Raw genomic sequence first — 19,200 nt, forward strand, 5'->3', positions numbered from 1 at the left:
AGGGGAGGGCGAGAGGGGGGTGCGAGAGAGGGGAGTGAAGGGGAGGGGGTGCAATAGAGGGGTGGGGAGCGGGAGGCGAGAGAGGGGATGGAAGGGGAGGGGAGGGCCGGGAGGGCGAGTGAGGGGAGGGGAGTTCGATAGAGGGGACGGGAGGGGAGGCCAGGAGGGCGAGAGAATGGAGGGGAGGGAACGGCGAGAGAAGGGAGGGGAGGGCGAGAGAAGGGAGGGGAGGGGAGGGCAAGGGAGGGGAGTGGAGTGAAGGGCGAGAGAGGGGTGAGGTGGGGCGGGCCGGGAGTGTGAGAGAGGGGAAGGTAGGGGAGGGGAGGGCCGGGAGGGCGAGAAAGGGGAGGGAAGGGGAGGGCGAGACAGGGGAGGGAAGGGGAGGGAGAGAGAGGGGAGGGAAGGGGAGGGCGAGAGAGGGGAGGGGAGGGGAGGGCGAGAGAGGGGAGGGGAGGGGTGGGGAGAGGAGGGGAAGGGAAGGGGAGAGTGTGGTGGGGAGGGCAGGGCAGGACCTTGGTGGACAAATCTCTGGATGTCTGAATATGTCAGACAAGCAGACAGGGTGGGGAAGACACCTGAACTGAGAGCAGGAGGGGGACCCATATCCTGGTGGGGGGAGTTGCTGGAGCTGCTCGAGAGGATTTAAACTCATCTGGCAGGTGTGTGGGACCCCAAACAATCGTAAGGCCAGAAAGAAATTTGACGTTGGTACAGATGTTCAAGAGAGCAATATAAATAGGCAAGGCAGGCAAGAACATAGCAGGCAATGAGGGTAAATTGATGAATTAAACTGCATTTATTTCAATGCAAAGGGCCGGACAGATAAGGCAGATGAACCCAGAGCATGGATGGGAACATGGGACTGAGATGTTGTAGATATTACAGAAACACAGCTAAGGGAGCAACAGGACCAGCAGCTCAATGTTCCAGTGGACAGATGCTGCAGGAAGGATAGAACAGGAGGCAAAACAGGGGGAGAGCTGGTGGTTTTGAGTGGGGGGGATATCCCAGCAGTACCTAGAGGGAGTATTCATGCGGGATCGCCCAGTTAAGCGATATTGGTGGAACTGAGAAATAGAAATTGGTCATCAGTTTGCTACGGTCGTACTACAGCAATAGGCAATGGGAGATGAAGGAGCAAATATGTCAGGAGATCTCAGATATTAAAATAATAGGGTTGTAACGGTAGGGGATCTTAACCTTTCCAAACCTGGACTGGGATTGCTACTGCATTAAGCATTTGGATGGAAGGAATTTGTTCAGTATGTTCCAGAAACTCCCAGTCATTATGTAAATGGCCCAACTGGTGAATGGGGCTAAACCTGACCTCCCCTTGGGAAACAAGTTCGGGAACGGGACTGAGGTGTTAGTGGGGGAGCACTTTGGAAAGTCACCACAATTGTATTAGTTGAAAATAGCGATCGAAAAGGACAGGCCTGGTCCACAAGTTCAAGTTATACAATGGAGCAAGATAGGATTAGACAGGAATATTTAAAGTAGATCTGGGGAGGCTATTTGCAGGTAAAGGGAAGTCTGTCAAGTAGGAATATCTTACAATCGAGATAAAAGGAGTGTTCAGCGCCAGCATGTTCCTGTTAGTGTGCAACTCAATGCTGACAGAATTAGGAAACACTGGCTGAGTTTCGAGGCTCTGGTCAAGAAAAAAGGGGGCACATGTCAGATATAACTGGCTGACTCAAGGGAATCCCCTCAGGAGCATCGGGGATGGAGAAATACACTTAGCATTGAAATCAGGAATGCAAAAAGGCGACATGCGAAAACTTTTTCTGCCAAAGTTAAGGAGAATTGAAAGAGATTCTACAAGTGTATTAAGAGCAAAAAAAGAGCAAGGGACAAAACCAGTATCCTTAATGATTAATGAAGCCAACGATGTGTGAAATTATAAGATTCTAAACAAATATTTCACTTTGGAACTTACTTTGGATAAAGACTGGGGAGCTCAGGGAACTAAACAGTGTTTGGCCCGATTACTATTGGAATACTGTGTGCAATTCTGGTCTCAATGCCACAGGAAGGATGTTGTGGAACATGAGAGGGATCAGAAAAATGACCAAGGATGTTGCCAGGGTTGGAGGGTTTGCGCTAGAGGGAAATGCTGAATAAGCTGGGGCTGAATTCACTTGAAGATGGGAAGCTGAGAAGTTAACTGATAAAGGTGTTTAAAATCATGATGATCATTGATAGGGTCAATATCAAGATCTTTTCCCCAGGCTGAGGGATTCCCAACTGACAGGACATAGCTTTAAAATGCGAGAGGAACTTTTTAAAGTGACCTAAAGGACAACTGGTTCCTGCAGAGTGTATAGAATAAGCTGTCAGAGGAAATAGTGGAGGGTGATAGAAATACATTTAAAAGGCATGTGGGTGGGTGTATGAATAGGAAGGGTTTAGAGGGATATTGGCGAAATTGTGGCAAATGTGACTAGATATGTCATGCAGGAGTTGGTCCAAAGGATCTGTTTCCGTGCTATACATCTCTATGACTCAATGTCTTGAAATGAGTCCACATTATAGAAAAGGAGGTGCTGGAGGTTTTAAAACACAAAGGTAGATAAATCCCAAGGACCTGATCCAATGTAGCTCAGGATATTTTGGGAAGCTGGTGAAGAAATTGTAGGGCCCCTAGCAGAGATATTTGTACCATAGAGAGCTATGTGTGATAGGCTGATAGACCGGAGGGTGGCACTGTGGACAGTGAAGAAGGTTTTCTAAGATTACAAGGTATCCTGATGAAATGTGTGAATGGCTGAAAAACTGTAGATGGAGTTCAATCTGAATAAATGTGAGGGAATGCATTTGGTACAACAAACACAGGCAGGACTTATACAATTAATGGTAGGACCTTCGGTAGTGTGTTGTATAACTCAGGGTTCAGGTACATAATTCTTTGAAGTTTGCAACACGGAGAGACAAGATGGTAAAAAAAACTTGCTTACCACACTTGCTTTCATTGCTCAATCTTTTGGATACAGGAGTTGGGAAGTCGCATTGAGATTATACAGGGCAATGGTGAGTCCACTTCTGGAATACTATGTCCAGTTCGGATCACCCAGTTATAGGATGGATATTATGAAGCTGCAGAGGGTTCAGAAGAGATTAACTGGGATGTGGATGGGGAAGGAAGGTTTCAGTTATAAAGAAAGGCTGGATAGGTTGGCATTTTTTCATGGAAACCTGAAATTTGACAGATGACCTCATAGAAGTTTATAAAGTAATGAGGGGGATAGATAGAGTTAATGGGAGTTGTCTTTTCCCATGGGCAGAGGAGTTTCAAGACAAGGCACTATATTCTTAAGTTTAGAGGAGAGACATTTTAAAAAAGTACATGGGGGCACATTGTTACACAGAGGGTGGGATGCGTGTGGAATGACCTTCCCAAGGAAGGGATGAATGTGGGGAAAATTACAATGTTTAAAGGCATTTGGATTAGTATAGGAATAGGAAAGGTTTGAAGACACATGAACCAGGAACAGGCAGGTGGTATGAGGTCAGTTTGAGAGTATTGTTAGTGTTAACCGAACAATGCGGTATGACTCTCTGACTAAGATTACAATATTGTGTCATTAATTAAGAAAGGCTGCAAGAGGAAGCCAGGGAACTAAGACTGATGAGACAGACATCAGAGTGGGTCAGTTGTTGGAGATCTTTCTGAGAGGTAGGACTTACATGCATTTGGAAAGATAAGGACTGATTACGTACAGCCAGCATGGCTTTGTGCGTGTGAAAACATGTCCCACAAACTTCACTGGAGTTTGCTCAAGATGTGTCCGAGAAAATAGATGAAGGCAGAACAACAGATGTTGTTTCTGGCTTCAGCAAACCCTTGGTTAGGGTGCAGCATGGTACATTGGTCAGTAAGTGTAGATCACAAGGGATCAGGGAGAGCTAGCCAATAGGATACACAATGGGATGACAGTGGGAGACAGAGGGTGGTGGGTGAGGGCTGTTGTTCAGACTGGAGGCCTCTGACCAGCAGTGTGCTGTAAGGATTGGTGCTGGGACCACTGTTAAACATCACTTGCATAAACGTTTTGAGTGAAAATATAGGAGTCCCTGTGTTATTATGTTTGTTGATACCAAGATTAGTGGAAGAGTTGGCATAGAATATAGTTATCGAAGGGGATGGTAATCAACTGGGCCAGAGGGTTAAGGAATGAAAGATAGGGTTTAATTCGGGTATGGAATTTAGTTCAGACAAACCAGGGAGGACTAACACAGTTAATGGTGGGGCCCTGGCCAGTGTTGTCGAACAGAGAGAGACCGAGGGGTGCAGTTACATTTTTCCTTGGAAGTGGCATCACAGGGGGACAGGGTGGGGAAAGCAGCATTTGGAACACTTGCCATCAGTGGCCAGAGCATTGAGTACATGAGTTGGAGATATTTGTAACATTGTCGTCAAAATTTCCCCCAGCCAGAGGAGGCCACGGGGTGAACTTATAAAGGTTTATGAAACAATGTAGAGCCTAACTAACGTGAATCGCCAAGGGTAGGTGAGTCCAAAGCTGGAGGCATAAACGTGACATGAGAGAGCAAGGATTTAAAGAGGGAGCTGAGGGGTAACATTTTCCACAGAGGATGGTGCATAGACAGAATGGACTGCCAGAGGAAATGGTAAAAACAATTACAATTACAACATGGAAAAGACACTTGGGCAGGTACATGGAGAGGAGAAGATTTGAAGGGATATGGGCCAAACACAGGCAAAGGCAACTCATTCCATTTCGAAAAGCTCGGCCGAAAAGTCATGCCGCACAGAAACAGACCCTATGTCTCCAGTTATTGGAGGAGGAGACTATCGAGACAAGGAATGTTTTATAGACTGAAACAAGTTACAGCGATATGGATGGTCATCTGGACTGGAGGTTTCAAATATGTGAAGTAATTGGTGAGAGGGGAGGAGATGAAGAGATAGGAACTGTTATAGAAGTTAAAATGATTGAAGACACTGGTCCACAAGACAAGCTATAGATACAGTGTTGAAGAGGGATTAAGGAACAGAAAGATCCCAGACCACATTACTACCCTCTTGTGGAAGGCCTGCTTTCCCCTCTGTTGTCCTGATGCTCACCAAGACAGCACACGCCTGGATGGAAAAATGGGAACTCCCGATGCTGTTCCAGTACAACAAAACGTAAAAGTAAAAGGTGGTGCTTGAGCCTGGGGTGTGTCTGTACTGTGCTCCCCTTTCAGCACTATATCTATGTCATGTCCTGTTAGCTGATATTTGGAGCCCTCTCTGCTCTGTGCACTGTGAATGATCTTACCTCATTGCAGGATTTATTGAAGGCTTCTGACCTCCCTGACCCTTGTCTATCTGGCTGACTAAGCAATGTCCCAACTAGCAGTTGGCACGTCTCTTGAATGAGGAACTCCATGAGTACCTGTAGAAGACACAGAAATAAGCAGAATGGGAAATTAGACTGATGCTGTGAGGGTTACACATGTAGAATGGCACTGAGCCCACAGAGATCTGGCCTGTGCTGCCTCATCTCTCTGGAGTGGAGAATTTTGTTGGCTTAGGATCTGGAGTGGCTGCAAGAGTGAGAGACGCTGACAGAGGCAACAATTAGACCCACACAGTGAGGCATCCCACATGGAGAGATACTGAGTGATATCACCAGAGTTCAGGATCAAATAATTGTGCAGGAAAAAATGGTTTTGATTCATGTTGCTCAACCTGTGAATAGGTGAAGTGATAGCCTAGTGGCATTATTGTGAGGCAATTTATCCAGAAACTCAGCAAATGTTCTCTGGACACAGGTTCAAATTCCGCCATTGCAAATGATTGAATGTGAATTAAATACTTCAAAAAAGATATAATTTAAAACATGTAAGTGAGTATTCAACAATTGCTGATGTTAAGAGAAATCCATCGGGTGCATTCATGTCTTTAGTGAAGTAATTTAAGATGGGACTGGGATATCACAGGTATTACAGAACAACAGCTGAGGGAGGGACAGGACAGGCAGCTCAATGTTCCAGGGGACAGACGCTGCAGGAAGGACAGAAGTGGAGCTGAGAGAGGAGGAGAGCTGCTGGTTCTGACTGGGTGAAACATCACAACAGGACTGAGAGAGGATATTCCTGCGGGACCGCCCAGTGACGCTGTGTTCATGGAATTAAATCAATAACAATGGGTCTTCCCTTTCCTCTGATTGTTCTACAGACCCCGATAGCCCCGCCCTCCTGCACCTTGACCTTCTCAAGATGGCGGCCCTGAGCGCTCCTTTTTCCCTCAAACAAATGGCAGCCGTGACCCTGGGCCGCTTCCCTGATCAGAGACCGCCACCTCCTTATCCGTGCCTGGAGGGACTTTTTCGGTGTTTTTTTTTTGCCTGTATCGGGGACTTGTAAATTATCTCCGCTCCCTTCTCCCAGCGAGGCTCCCACACACCGGCTCTGAGCGCCGCTCTCTGAAGCCGATTGCAGCCGCTGCCGGAGAAAGCAGCTCCATGTCTCTCTCCCTGTCCTGATCAATGTAACACTGCGCATGCTCCACATAGAAACCAAACTGCGCGTGCGTCTGAGTTTATTGGTGAGTTTATAGAGAATATTCATAAATGCACAGAATCATGGGTGAAATATGTAACATTAACAATTGTTCTATCGAGGTAGAGACACATTGATTTCTAGCATGCAAGTAAATTGTTCAGTTCAACTTAACCATACCGGCCAGGTATTTAAATTACCAGTCGTTCTGGGAGTTTGATAAGAAGTTTCTTACACGATTTGTGCAAATCGATTGGAAATATGTACGTTATCAGATTTACTACTCAACTATTTCTTAAAATCTCACATTGATTTATGAGAGAGGTTTAATACTCCACCATGTAGTGAGAACGATCAATCTGCAAAACAGTTCGCTTTCTGACCAATCCTGAAGCGTTCACTCCCGAGAATGTTTTGGCCCCGCTCCTCACTCACTCTGGTTGGAGGACCGGCCGCTGCTTGGTCCTCCAGTTCCGCCCGTCCCTCCCATTTCCAGAGTTGATTCGGGCATGACTCAGCAGCTAAGCACCAGAAATATTCAGGGACAAGGGAGGAAACCGGAGCACCCAGCGGAAACCCACGCAGACACGGGGAGAACGTGCAAACTCCACACAGTCAGTCGCCTGAGGCGGGAATTGAACCCAGGTCTCTGGCGCTGTGAGACAGCAGTGCTAACCACTGTGCCACCATGCCGCCTCTAAGCTCGTACCTCACTCTTCTCCTCTACAATATTCTCCTTTTCCTGAGTGAAAATCGATGAGAAATATTCATTTAGCACCTCTCTGATCTCCACACGGTGCACACTCAACTTCCCACTTCTGTCTTTGATTGGACCTATTCCTACCTTAATCATCCTTTTATTCCTCACATACCTATAGAAAACTTTAGGGTTCTCCTTGATTCTATTTGCTAAAGACTGCTCGAGTCCACTCTTTGCTCTTCTTAACTCTCTTTAAATCCTTCCTAGTTGATCTGTAACTCTCCACCTCCCCATCTGAACCATCTTGCCTCATCAACCATAAGCCTCCTCCTTCTTCGTAACAAGAGATGCAATTTCTGTAGTAAACCCCGGTTCCCTTACCTTATCACTTCCTCCCTGCCTGACAGGAATATACCGATGAAGGACACAAAATATTTGTTGCTTAAACCAGCTCCATATTTCCATTGTCTACATCCCCTGTATTTTGCTACCCCATTCCATGCATCCTAATTCCTGCCTAATCGCATTATAATTCACCTTGCCCCATTGAAAACTCTTGCCCTGTGGCATGTACCTATCCCTTTCCATCGCTAAACTAAACGTATGTGAATTATGGTCACTCTCTCCAAAGTGCTCACCAGAACTAAATCAAACACCTGGCCTGGTTCATTACCAAGCATCAGATCCAATGTGGCCTCCACTCTTGTCGGCCCTTCACCATACTGTGGCCAGAAACCCTCCTGTACACACTGGACGAAAACTGATCCATCCGACGTACTAGAGTTATAGCATTTCCAGTCAATGTTGGGGAAGTTAAAATCCACCATAATGACCACCCGACCCAGAATAATTTTGCTAATCCTCTCTTCCACGTCATGCTGCTGCTAACGATGGATTGCTCGGATTTAGACCCGACAACACTGAAAAAACAGTGAGATGATTGGCGCGGGATTTGCTGTGGTAGTTTCTCCGTGTATCTACTACCATACTCCTTCTAATTGGATGCAAACAATCCATACCTGCTGTAGAAGTGAAATGGAAAGGAATTACAATTAAGTACTGTCTGAAACTTTGTTAAGCTGCTCTCATACCTTGGCCTGTACATGCGCCGGAGTGTACAGCAGCAATTATCATCCTGATAAGGAGTGCAGTTTCCGTGCCCTCACCCTTTCTGTAACAAAGGTACCGCTTATGCTTTCAGTGCGAAGGCAACCCGGTTTGAAAACAAAGTAACATTTATTTGCTGGTGTCACAGTGCACCACGGATTGTTGATGTCGCCTCTCTGTCAAATGAATCCCAAGATAGTCTCTGAAAGGCCTCATTTTGATTTTGTCTGCTGTTTTTCAACGCGAAAGAACCAACATCAGAAATTCTGAATCATGCTTTGGTGCAGTTCGCATGTTAGCGACTCAGTCATTTCGCAACAGGAATGAATGGATTTGCAGTCAAACCTTCACACGTTTGACTGTCCTGGGGTTGAAGTGTTCCGAGGCGAAAGATGAGGCGTATTGGCAAGCAACATTCATGTCACCTAAAAGCCAGGCAATGACCATCTGAAATCGAAGCCATGTTGGAACTGGAACTGAGAAAGTGATAGACACGAAATGACGTTGTATCATTTACCTCATTGAACAGCAGGAAAATGTAAACCTGGTCAGGGGAGGAGGTGGGGACAGCAAAGTGAGACAAGTGGAGGTCTCGTGAGACCTCTTCTTTCTGATTCAGTCAGCAACAAGAGACATGAAGGTGCCTCAGGCTGGATACCTTTCCCATCTCGAACACCGAACAATCACATCGAGTAAGGACCTCTTTGACACCTCATTGTTTTGTTCTGCTAATTCTATTTGGAGTTTCTTACCTCGGTTCTAGAAGCGCTTTTGTTTCACCTCCTCGTTTATTCTCCATCCTTCATTCTCAGTTTGTTGGGAAGAACGAGGTGAGGCAGGAATCAGTGCGGATATCCCACGCTGATCATTCTCTGCTGTAACTGTTCATTAATTTTACACCAAAAGCAAAATATTATGAATTGTATTTGGAACTTAAAAGGAAACATGTCGAAGGCCTCAGGCCTAAGTGACAGATATATTATCTAGAGAATGTGAGCCCAGTTCTCCACACTCCAGTCAGCGGGAGGAGAAATTGCCTAATCAGCTGCACTTTCACACTGTCTTCTGCAGTCAGAGTTTCCAAAGACCAGAAATGGGAAATGAGGGAATTGGACAGAGACTGTGAAAGAAGGTGACAATGAACAGACATAGAAAGACAAATGGAAACTCACATTGTGGAAGACACTGAAAGGGTCAATTGTCCACTTGACATGGCTGCTAAGTGACAGAAAGGAAAAGAAAAAGGTAACCATTAAAGCACAGCTTGTCACCAGCTCATGGAAACGGAAGCAGCATTACCACCAAATAAAACCTTTAAAATTTGTAAAAGTGACGGTTGTGAACTAATGAGAAGTTTTGATAAATATGATGATCCCACACACAATACTGAAAATTTGCCTGCATTACAATGTTGAAATACCGAACGAACCTGCTTCTGTCGATCTGAAACACTAGCTCTACTTTGCTCCATGGATACTGCCAGGCGCTGAGTTTCTCCAGCATTCCATGTTTTTGTGTCACATTTCCAGCATCCGCAGCTCTTTGTCTTATGTTAACCTGAATCGTGTTTTTGACAAAACATGACCAATTCACAGCCACATCAATCATTTCCTGCTTTAGGAATGCTGCCGGTACGACAAACGAGCATAGGAAAATTCCCATTCCTCGACTGGAAATCAAAGTCGAGCCGGAGCGCTGGGAGCACTGAATCAGAAACAGGAGAGCACCACAGAAAACAACAGACCCTGTCGTCCCTTTCATCAGTTACACGGCTGTTGTAAGGTTTGTAGCTCAGGTTGAGGTTTCGGGTGTAGGTTTGCTCGCTGAGCTGTAGGTTTGAGATCCAGACGTTTCATTACCTGGCTAGGTAACATCATCAGTGGCGATCTCGCAGTGAAGCGAAGCTGTTGTCTCCTGCTTTCTATTTAAATGTTTGTCCTGGATGGGGTTCCTGGGGTTTGTAGTGATGTCATTTCCTGTTCGTTTTCCGAGTGGTTGACAGATGGTATCTAGACCTACGTGCTTGTTTATAGCGTTGTGTTTGGAGTTCCAAGCCTCTAGGAATTCTCTGACATATCTTTGCTCAGCCTGTCCCAGGAGAGATGTGTTGTCCCGGTCGAAATGTTGTTTTTCATCCATGTGTAGGGCTACGATGGAGAGAGGGTCGTGTCTTTTTGTAGATAGCTGGTGTTCGTGTATCCTGGTGGCTAACCTTCTTCCTGTTTGTCCTACGTTGTCTTTGTGACAGTCCTTGCATGGAATTTTGCAGATGACGTTGGTTTTGTCCATGAGTTGTACTGGGTCTTTTAAGTTTGGTAGTTTTTATTTGAGAGTGTTGGTGGGTCTGTATGCCACTAGGATTCCGAGGCGTCTTACTAGTCTGGCTCTCATTTCTGAAACTTCTTTGATGTATCGTAAGGTGGTTAGCGTTTCTGGCTGTGTTTGGTCTGCTTGTCGTGGTTTGATCCTGAGGAATCTGTGGACTGTACTTTTTGAGTGTCCGTTCTTCTTGAATACGTTGTATAAGTGGTTCTCCTCTGTTTTCCGAAGTTCGTCAGTGCTGCAGTGTATGGTGACTCGTTGGAATAGTGTTCTGACAAGCTTCGTATGTGTGTGTTGGGATGGTTGCTGGTATAGTTAAGTATTTGATCAGTGTTTGTCGGTTTTCCGTATACGCAGGTTTGTAGTTTTCCGTTGTCCTTTCTTTCGACTATGACATCGTTAGCTCTCGGTTTCTTCCTTCTGGCACTCCATCCACAACGCCAAAAACAAATACATATATCTAGATACCATCTATCAACCTCTCAGAAAACGAAAAGGAAATGACATCACCCCAAACCTCACGAACTCCATCCAGGACAAATGTATAAATAGAAAGCAAGGAGACAACAGTTTCGCTTCACTTAGAGGTCCCACTGATGATGTTACCTAGCCAGGTAATGAAACGTCTGGATCTCAAACCTACAGCTCAGTGAGCAAACCTACACTGCTTTTGACTTTTCAGTTCTGCTCATTTACGCTGCAGACCAGTTTCTCCCTGTCCTACAGTATTTGTTACAACGTGACAACAGTCCATTCAGCCCTCTGTGCTGTTTTGTTTATAGTTATCCATGTATTCTAGTTCCCGTTTCCATTAGGCCCATAATTTTGCGGGTTCTGATGTCTCCAGGGCAAGTGTAAATGGGATTATCCCTGTGATCTGAAATGACACAACAAATGGAGAGACGTTGACATGATCTCACTGTGTTGAAATGCCCTAGATGAATCGATCCTCTTTTTCACCCACAGAGGGAGTCACACAGGCACAATGCCAAGAGGGGCAGAGGTTTGAGAAGATTTGTAGCACCGGTGAGTTTCTGGAAGTAGGCAAACCTACTTCCAGAGGGGAAGATGTGTTCAGGTTCTACCAGTTCCTTGTGTTTCACGTCTGTGAGTTTCTAGGAAAAAGGCAGCTTTAGGTGGAACTCCAGACTCTTCTCCAGACATTGTGAACCGTTGAAGTGAACATGGACAATGCGCTTAAATAGTCACACATGGTGCTCATTTGTAACTTGCAATTTCCAACAAACATCACAAACCCAATCCCTGTGTCTCCAGCAATATGATAGGACAGCAGCCGGCAAAAAAAAATCCTCAGGCTAAACAATTGGCACATGACACACTTCCATGTCTCGTCTGTTTCTGGCTTTGTCCCGTCGCACGTGCATCTCCATTCTGAGGGCCAGGCTGCGAGGAGAAAGACCTGTTTTACACAAACGCAGGCAGTATGTGAAGGAAGGACCAGGGTTATATAACACGTTGGTTATTGAGAAGCAAAGGAATTGCACACAGCTGGTCTATGATCAGGATTTTATCTTCCTGATTCCCCAAGGGACTAATTCAAGGAATGTGCACCGTGCCTGGTACTGTATACCCAGTCCGAACGTTCCAATGGATATCCTGTCTGACAGAAAGATCAGGGGAGAGTCGAATCCACTCCTTCATGGCTCAGGTATATTTTGCAGACGTTGTCCTTGCACTTCAGCATGGGATCTCACCGCAGTGGGTCACAGAGGTCTCCAGCACAGAGAATGTCTTTAGGCCCAGTTGCGCACTGCTCTCGACTCATTTACCAACACGTGGCTCATTGGTCTTATGAAGATACAGGTGCACCTTTCAGAGACTTTATAGTAGCAGAACTACCGGACACAGTATCAAGTGTTCTCAAAACGCCACAACGTAACACTGGTTTGAAGAACTCAATTATATCAATGCCTGGAAATGAAAAACAAATTTGCATTCGGCCAACCAGTTTAAAATATATCCTGAAAAACAATTAATTCCAAACAAGTTTAATTTGATTTTATTGACAATGCTAAAAGCCAATGAAACAATCAGATGCTCTTGGGTATAAGACCGGAATAATTGAACAGTTCAGAAGAGAACTGCTAAGATCCAGCATTTAGCAGACTGCTGAGAAATATCTCTTAAAAGCACCTTTTGGTTCAGTAATTGGTGATGCAAAAATTGCAAACAAAGGGAAAAGAAGACATTGGAAGCTCCGAAGACAAGCACCGACCGCTGCTAGTTTTTTAAGATGAGAAGTGTTGTTTGTCAATCTTACTGGGGAGTGTATCGGACTAGTATTATCGAAGGGAAGTTAAATGATAGTTTAGAGAAAGAAATTGTCAATAGTGTTTCATTAAATATTCTCTGTTATATTTTCAGAAATGACGTTGTTAATTTTTACTTTAAATAGCTCTCAGCCACTCGAAATTTTAGATTACTGCACGGGATAATTATTTTCTGTGTTGCTGGTTTAAAATTTCACAGGAGTGTTTACTTGTGTCCTAAAAATCTTGGGGCTCGTCCTGGATTTGAACCTGTTTTGACAAATTTGAATAGATTTGGGGAAACGAAAATTCCCAGCAAACTGAAACACTTCCAGGTTAGTATACTAGATCTTTAAATAAAACGCAAGTGAGACAAAGTGATTATTTTTGGAGACTTGTGGTTGATTAAATATAAGAGAGAGAAATGTCTCAAATTGCAACAGACGTTCGGAGATTTGAAGATGATTCTCAAATTTGCCAAGAAAGTTTAGAATGAAAGAAAAGGCCATACTTATAGTATTAACAAATAAGATAGATTTGGGATTAACCAAGGACAAAATAAAACGGTTGAAGGAGTTACTCAAACACTAAGCTGTGACGGAAAAACAACTTAGTGCAGTTGAGGTAGAAAAAATTAAACGAGTCTCGAGGAAAATGGAGTGAGAAGATAAACAAAGCGAGAGAGAGGAAAGCTAGAGGGAGAGAGGAAGAAAGGGGGGAGAAGAATGAGAAAAGTGACAGAAGAGAAGGAGAGAGACAGAGAAACAGAGAGAAGGGAGATAGAGAGGGAGGAAAAAGAGAGAGAAGTTACTTGGATGAGCAAAGGGAGATAAGAAAGGAACAGAGAAAACGGAGAAGGAGCGAGTAAACTTGAACTTGAGAAGTTGCGACTTTGTCAGCAAAGTCAAGTTCACAGGATGGAAATTAAAAGAGAAATTAGTGATATATGTAAATGCGTCACAACTCCACAACATTTTGATGAGGATGATGTTGAAGCCTTCTTCATTTCAAGGAAAACATGGCTAGGCAGATGGAATGGTCCGAAGATTTGTGGGTAAAGCGAGTTCAGACTAAACTCGAAGTCAGAGCGAGTAAGGGATTTGGTATGATATTACGTGAGGTGTGAAAAGATTATGAATGAGTAAAACAGGCTCCTTTCAGTGCTTCTGAACCGGTACCAGAAGTAAATCGAGAGCGTTTCAGAAACACAGGTCAGACTTATGTTGAGTTAAAAAGAAATAAACACAATACTTTTGATGGATGGATTCGTATTTGGATAAAGAGAGGATATTTCAGGCTATTAGAGCGATAATTCTGCTGGAGGAGTTCAAAAACACACTTTCAGAGATTGCAAGAATTCACGTGGAGGAAAAAAGATTTCGGAAAGTCAGAAGGGGAGCAGAATTAGTAGATGAGTACATGCAAGTGCGTAAGACAAGCTTTTGAACAGATATTCGTCCTGTGAAGGATAGAAATTGGCAGAAGGGGAGATTCTGCATTACTAAACCAAGAACCGGGCGCATTTGGAAGATATTAGAGCAGGAAAAAAAGAAGTCCAAGAGACTCGAAAGGAGGTGAAAGGCCTCAGCTGTTTCCATTCTGGCAAAGTTGAATACGGAAAGACACAGTACTTGTCCTTAATTAAAGGCGTTGTGGAAAATAAAAGTGTTTAAAGAAGCTAAACTGGTGGCATTAATGAAGGTAATACAGGAGACCACAAGAAGAGCTGAGGTGCTGCAGACGGATGTGCAGCCTCGGCAGGGGCTGGTTATGGAGTTATTACCTGATCTCTACAAAGAATCGCCGCTGTGGTAACGTTTACTCAGAAAAAAACGGGGGAGAAGACAAGAAGCTATAATTTTGAGAGTGACAGGATCTAACCAGTCGCTGGTAGTAAGAGATGGATGAATATATACCCTTTCATATCTGTTTCCCGTAATTTGTGGGGTATATGAGCAGAAATTTAGCGTTCCCTTATGTAAGATCAGGTTGGAGCGCCAATTTAAGCCGGGAAAATTTACGTTGGGCGTGATAGACAGAGTGTCAGTTCCATGAATTCAGCTTGTGCTTGGAAATGATTTGGCAACATCCAATTTGGAAGTGACTCCCCTTATTGTGGAGAAGCCCAAGGAAGACAAAGAAACTGAGGAGTTAAAACAGAAATATCTTTCTATTTTCCCAGACTGTGTGTTAAACAGATCCCACTCTCAATAGTCACAGCACCAAGTGACAAGTTAAAAGAAAGATGAAGGAGTTGAGTTTAGGTCAGCTGATACACTACTTGATGTGATTCGTGTAGTGGGCGGAAGTAAACAAGACTGTGTTGCAGCTACCACATAGAGAGGAAGTGTTATGGGTAGCACATGAACTACCTATAGGGGATCACCGAGGGTTACGAAACACGCAAGCTAAATACTAAACATTTCTGTTGGCCTGAAAGGCACAGGGGATGTGGTTGGCTTTTTCTGACAGTGTCATACATGTCAAATGGCAGGTAAGCCTCCGGCGGCAATAAAAACACGCCTTTGTTGCCAATTACCATAGTTGGAGAATCTTCACGTGGATTATAATTGATTGCGTGCATCCCCTCCCGAGAACTAAATGTCGGAACCAGTGCTTGTTGACTACAATGGATGTGCTATCCATATTTCCAATGGCAATTCCTTCCCGGAGTATCAAGGTCACAATTCTGGTAGAGGAGTTAGTAGCTTTCTTCACACGCTATGACCTAACTAGCCAGATTCAGTTGGACTACGGGTCAAATTTTACTGCTCGACTATTTAAGGAGGTTATTGATAGCTGAGATACAACACTTTAAATCTAGTGAATATCTTCCTGAATTCTTGGGAGCTTTGGAAAGATGGCTTAAGATCTTGAAAACCATGAAGAGAACATACTGTCAAGATTACCTGAATGATTGGGAAAAAGATATCCCATTCGTATTGTTTGCCATGAAGAATGTTCCAAATGAATCCACTTAGTCAATTCCTTTTTAGTTCATATTCGCACATGAAGTGATTGCCTTTTGGAATTAATTAAAGAAACAAATGACAGGGTCAAAGTCGAAGATCACACAATTAAATCATGTGTCGGAATTGAGCGAGAGACAAAATTTGGCGGTGATTCAGCAAAACAGCACCCAAAGATGGCACAGCGTAGAATTACGCAGGTGGCAGATAAAAATCTGGGACTCAGAAGTTTTCCCACGGGGATAACTTGTCAGTACTGTTACCAATCATAGGTGATCCCTTTAAATTTAAGTTAAAGTCCCTGTGAAAAAGTTGAGTCAGTTGAACTATTTAGCAAAGATGTCAGATATAAAATAAAACTGTATTGGGTATGTCATGTGAACATGTTGAAACGTATTACACAACAAATGAAGAACTGGAGGAAGAGTTGTTCGTTACTGCCCAGCAGAGTGAGGAATCGAATTCAGTTGCTTTGAATTTTGATGTACTTCAAAACAGATTCTAAAATGATGAAGTACTTGAGGAGTGGAATGGATTAGAAAGCTGTCTGTCTCAGGAGCATAGAAAAGTGTTGAAAGATTTTTTGTTCCTACAGAGTCAGGGCACATGCAAGAATCACATGGGGAGGACAAAAGCAGTTGAACACGAAGTAGATGTAGAGAATTCTGCTGCAATAAAGCAGCAACCCTCTCTACTTAATCATCTCGAGAGGTGACAGGACTAGATGCAGGTGAACACCATGCTTGAAGAGAACATCACTGAACCAAGCCAGAGCGCGTGGAGTTCGCTGATTGTCTTAGTTACCAAACCAGATGATATGTGTTGAATTTCGTGCGGATTAGGGAACGGTCAACGCCGTTACAAAATCGAACTCATATCCAATTTCTAGATTGGAGGACTGCATTCAGAAAGTCGGACACGCCAGTTACATCACCAAGTCGGGCATAATGCATGGCTACTGGAAGGTACCGTTGTCAAAGTTGGTGAACAAATCTCTGCGCTTGTAACTCCATATAGGCTGTATCAGTTTAAAGTGATGCACTTCTGAATGAAGAACAAGCCTACCACACCCAAAGACACTTGTACAGAGTTGTAGCCAGTTTGACAAATTGTGTAATCTATTTGGACGATGTAGTGATCCTTAGCAATTCAAGGAATGATCACAATGGACTATTGGCAGAGCTCTTTGAACGGTCACGAGAAGCAACACTGATGACAAACATAAATAAAACAGAATTCACGAAAGCAGAGGTGATGTTCTTGGGATGTAACATCGGTCATGGCAGGTTGAGCACACTCCGGAACTAAAGGACGAAGGCTTCTGAGGAATTGCCACGATCAACCTCGAAGAAAGAGTTTCTTTAATTCTTCAGACTCAGCGGACTCTATCAGAAGTCTGTTCCAAACTATACTAGTGTAGTGGCATTGTTGACCGATTTGCTGAAGAAGAACACAGTGTTTCGGTGGACAGTAAGATGCCACATGACAATTGACCATTTGAAGTCGATATTAACCACCAAACCAGTATTACCTACACCAAACGTCTAAAAAACTTTTCAAGTAGCCATCGATGGTCGTGACGTTATAGTTGGAGGTGTACTCCAACGGGAAAAATGAGCATGGGATTCAACTGCCAGTTGATAACTTTTCATAGGAAATCAACATCTATCAGAAGAAATGCTCCACAATCGAAAAAAACTATTAAGTTTGTACTGGCGTTACAAATTTAATGTATGTGCCACGAACAATGGATAGGAGAGATTATGTACACAGACCACAATCCGCTAAAACTTTGTATATATGTAATAATTTGAGACTATTTCGTTGGCGTCTTATGGAAGAGACGTTCATTTTAAAAATCGTACATGCTGTGGGTCAGTAGCATGAAATCACAGACACGTTATCGCAGATGCAACTGATGGTGTTCAGATGAGATTGTCTTAATTTCATGTTTTCTATGTATATATAGGAAAAAACTAAGTCGAAATTGTATAAAATTTATCGATATGTTAGTGTAAAGTATTTAAAAATTAGAATGAAAACATATCTTCATTATGATGGTTCATTTTTTTCCTGTAGAGGCGATGTTTTTTAAACATATTAGTGCACATTTAAGAGATTTAAAAGCAGCAGAACAACCAGACACAGAAACAAGTGTTCTCAATAAGACAACGACGTAATCCTCCGTCGAACAATTCAATTCGTTCATTGCCTGGAGACATAAATTGTTCGAGTTTGGCCACTCCACTCAGTTTAAATTTTAATCAGGAAAATATATAAATTTTAATCCAAATTTTAATTGCGTCTCTTGAAAGTCTTTAAAAAAACAGGGACCCAATCAGATGCTCTGCGGTATGAGACGGGGGACATTGAACAGTTGAGAGGAGGACTGCCAAGACCTTGCATGTAACAATCTTCTTGAAAATATATACATCTAGAAAATTACTTTTCGATCCGTGACCTTTGACATAGTGTCTCCTGACAGGGACAAAGAAGAGACAGGAAGATCCGAAGACAAGAACCTCCAGCTGCCTGGTTTTGATAAAGAAGTGCTGTTTTGTAAACCTTAACTGGGAGTTTTATCTGAATAGCATTATCGAATGGAACATCAAAATGGGTAAGGGATATACATTGGTTTGTTAATTAATCTCTCTTTTACTTTCGAAATGAAGTGCTGAATTTTTACTTCGTGTAGTTCTTGGCCAATCGAATTGTTGCAGATTCCTGTACAGCATAAATCGTTTCTGTGTTACTGGTTTTATCATAAGCTGGAGTGTTTACGCTGTGTCGTAACGAGTCGAAAACAAATTTGACAAAACAAGTGTGCATCTGTGCAGTTCATTGAGTGAACTGGAGATTTGCACCATTCATGACCTGGATGAAGTGATTCTCCCGCCGTGATCTGAATCTCCAAAAGTGAAAGGCTGCCCACATTCTCCGTAGTTGACAGGATTCGAACCTGCGTGGAAATGCCCCAATGGATTTTAAGTCCATCGCCTTAACCACTCGGCCACAACTACAAATGGACGCACAGGGTTCTCACTTCCAGGTCTCTGCCCCTGGGGCGATTAGCAGTAATGAATCATTGTTTGGTTTATTTGAATTCAAAGCCCACAGCTTTCAAATCGATGAAATGTCGGGACAAAGTGGGTCTGGGTGTTTCACCCCGATAGGTGGGATCTATATTCAGCTTAAACGCCGGCGGAAAATGCAGAAAAATACTCAGCGGGTCGAGCAGGATCTGGGCTTGGAAAAGGCGATTCAACGTTTCAAAACTTCTTCAGAACGTAATCAGAACTCCGTTTTCTCCCAGTAGTACTGA

The 19,200-nt window shown here is 43.7% G+C and overlaps 1 non-coding gene across 1 annotated transcript; it reads right to left on the bottom strand.

The window, feature by feature from the left end:
* Positions 1 to 18,816: 18,816 nt before the first annotated feature.
* trnal-uaa (transfer RNA leucine (anticodon UAA)) lies at positions 18,817 to 18,898 on the bottom strand. The gene has a single exon. It is a non-coding gene; the product is annotated as a tRNA-Leu (tRNA).
* Positions 18,899 to 19,200: the final 302 nt, after the last annotated feature.

Source organism: Hemiscyllium ocellatum, chromosome 33, assembly GCF_020745735.1.
Source record: "Hemiscyllium ocellatum isolate sHemOce1 chromosome 33, sHemOce1.pat.X.cur, whole genome shotgun sequence".
Taxonomy (NCBI): Eukaryota; Metazoa; Chordata; class Chondrichthyes; order Orectolobiformes; family Hemiscylliidae; genus Hemiscyllium; species Hemiscyllium ocellatum.